Source organism: Halyomorpha halys, unplaced genomic scaffold (genome assembly GCF_000696795.3).
Source record: "Halyomorpha halys isolate HHAL.00 unplaced genomic scaffold, Hhal_1.1 Scaffold9.1, whole genome shotgun sequence".
NCBI lineage: Eukaryota > Metazoa > Arthropoda > Insecta > Hemiptera > Pentatomidae > Halyomorpha > Halyomorpha halys.
The window spans coordinates 1,596,940-1,600,380 of record NW_027110416.1 but is presented as its reverse complement, the minus strand read 5'-3'; positions in this window follow the sequence as shown (position 1 = coordinate 1,600,380).

The following is a 3,441-nucleotide window of genomic DNA, read 5'->3' as shown; positions in this document are numbered from 1 at the left end:
CCCCGACAAATATCGAAACTATTTTTTAATACATTTATATTATTATTAATAGAAGTTCGTTATTGTAAAGGATAAAACTTCGTGGCATTGTAGTAGGGATTTTCCGGGAGATATTCGTAAAGAGTCATTTCCAATTACTTATAATAAATTCTCAACGATATATTACTTATCTGATGTTTTTTAATATAAAGCGTTAGTAAAACGATTGCTGTTAAGGAAGATCCAACTAGAAGAGGCAGGGACCGAGGAATGACTCTTGATATTGGCACTTATTCCATCAGGGCCTGCCTTGTTATCTTATTAGTAGTTGCAGTGCTGCTTTTCATCTTTTGATCTTCCCGCTTGCGTGGTCGTCCCATCAAGATCTCTATGGTCAAATCCTGGGATATGCATCGATACAAGACACATGTCGAGTTAACAGACCATATCGACTTGAAGTTAAACAAATGCTTCAACTTCGGAGGTAAAATGCACTACGTCACATTTCCATGAGAACATCCCCATATCTCTTTGCAGGAGAACTGTTTGAACTGATGTTTCCATTCAAATAAAAGCGAATATTGCATTTATTTCAAAACATGCAACTTCTATTACAATTAAAATTAAATAAAATGAAAAATCGATCTTTTTTCTGGTACACTTGGTTCTCTTGGTGACCAGGGGAAGCCAAATTTTCTTTATATAAGATCTACTTAATTATAAGATAAATATAAGTGTGCCGACTTGTAATAGTAGTCTAAGGGAGAAGAAGGAGTGTGAAATGCATACTATGTTTATACACTGTTTTAGTATCAGGTGCATTCCAGCGAGGTAAGGGTGGATATATATTATATATGTTAGAATATTTATATATAAATATATTTTTTTTTTTTAAATCACTTATTAAGTTTTCGAGACATAGGCTGATGAAGAAAAAAATTTCCAATTTTTTTTTAATAATATGACTTACTTTTTGCTAATCTATGAACAGCAATAATTATTTAAAGGACCAAAAAAATCACATCCAGGAGAATTGAAAGAACATGGGTAATTAATAACTTATGATCCGTATGAAAAAAGTCTGAAACTATTGCTAGAAAGTTTTGTCTTCTACAGTCGCTTCAAAGATACACGGAATTCCACCTCAGACTCCCCGGGAGCAATCGATAATCAACCAAAATTGCCCTCGCGATCGATTTGTTGCCCACCCCTAATGTACACGATTAGAGAAGAATGTATCTGAGACTAAATTAAGAATATAATAGTTGATATAAATAAATTATGAACATGCCATGAAAAATTAAAAAAAAGTTACATACTTATTTATGCAAACTTACATATATACTTATTATTTAACAGTATACGAAAGATTGATTATTGAGGAGGTGAATACATAGTTCATATTCAAATGGTGTTGAGAAAGAAGCTTTACGAATGGATATGGGTACAAATTGCTAGGTTGAGATCTTGTATTTATCTAGTGCTCAATAATATAGGAAGGTTTTTTTCTTTTTTAAATATTGGGATATGAATGCACCAAGAAGATATTATCTTCGGATATTGTGATAAAGCCAGGATTGCTTGGTATAACAGTGTGAGATGAGAGAACGTATATGAATACCGAAGATGAATCTTATGAAGCATTTCATTAATCTTTTCTGTCTTATCTCGGATTCACCGGATTGTCCACCACACACTAAGTATTTTAAGTCAAAATGGTGGGAAGGAAAAGAGAGGAAACTTAAAGATAATAGATACTTCGGAAAAATTAATCTTGGAATCATAGAAGTTGTGAGATAGTTTTCCAGGTTAGTCGGGAAATATAGCTATTTCGTGTTAGGTATTCATCTAAGGTGACTTTTGGGTTTTTTATATTATTTAAGACTTTTATTAGGAGCTTTGTTAAGACATAGTAATGGATAGTAAGGTAAGGTTTTGAACTGACTAGAATGATCTTCGTTTTTGCTTTAATTTGAGTGCTAATAGACATCTGTACGTCAAATAGTTTTTGAGATATAAATTTTTCAAAATAAATTCACTAGCTACTGATCTTTTAGTACGTCACATACAACATTTTTCTGAAATGTTGCTTTTTAAAAACCTATATCTCGAAAACTATTTAACGTAAATAACTCTATTAGGGCTCATATTTTAGCAAATTTACTCTTCTTTAAATAATGGTCTCTTAGGTTTTCTAGTGTTGTTGGTAGTTTTTAAGATATAGAGCTCCGAACGAATTTTTTTTTTTTATCGCTTTGAAACAGCCGCCATTTTTTATTCCCCCTACCTATACTTAGCAGACTCATCAATTTTGACTAGTAATTATACATGGTTTTCATTAAAGTAATCAAAAATTGGGGTTAGATAACTGCCTTTTTTCTCCTCTTGGGATCTTGTATAATAAGTGTACTATGGAGCCTTATCTACTTTATCATGATGGAGAGGTTTCTAGTAAATTAAAAAATTAACTTGAATTTGATTTAATGTCAACATTGTTCAGCAACTTGTATAACAGGGGCTGCTTTGAAAGAAAATAAGAAAGTCATGAGAAAATTGGGCCATTACACAACAAGGTTTTTCAGCGGAAGATCAAGGTCGCTATAATAATTGGTCGTGGTGACTTCCGAAGTGAGCTCTGCCTGTCACCACTGCCTTTGAAATAACTCTATTTAATGCTGTACCTCGTTATGATGTTGATGTATATCTTTTCTTCCGATATAAAAGGCACATTTTTCCAACTTTACAGTTGAGCAGTTTGAAAAAATAGAAAAGTAATTTTATCTTATTCCTGAAGAGAGCTGGCCTATTTTTAAACAGACTAATTTCACTGGAAATTCTTTATAAGGAATCCTGGTACAAACTTTTATTACAAGGCAGTTCAATTTCTGCTCATTATAGAGAATAATTCACCACAATGTACACTAATTGGGTTAGTAAAATATCTAGATTTATCATTAAAAAACCATAATCTATTAACCTGTGAACTATCTCTAGCCTTAATATTTCCTGCATACGGAGCTATTACACGAATAGAACCAACATAAAATCTAAGATATGTTAGGAATTTCCAATTCAGAATTTATCAAACTTTACACAAATAAAAAAATTTCTTCATCCAGAAAATCTGCATCGTCTACATTTACTTTATTTCTAACAGCCTGTTCTTATATTTAAGAACATTTTTCTTTGTACACATACTGAAATACGTCGTGTATTTTGTGAACATCACACAAAATACACGACGTATTTCAGTTCCACAACATAGAAAAACTAAACATGTATTCTTTCTTTATAATTTCAGTATATGATACTCTTGAATTTTCAAAAGATAAAAGTTTTTCTTTTTTTTTTATTTTATTTATTTGTTGATATTTACAACTGTATAAAAAAATACAATCAGTAAATTTGATCATGATTGATGTAGAGAAACTACCCAGTAGTAGAACTCTAAAACAGTTTACA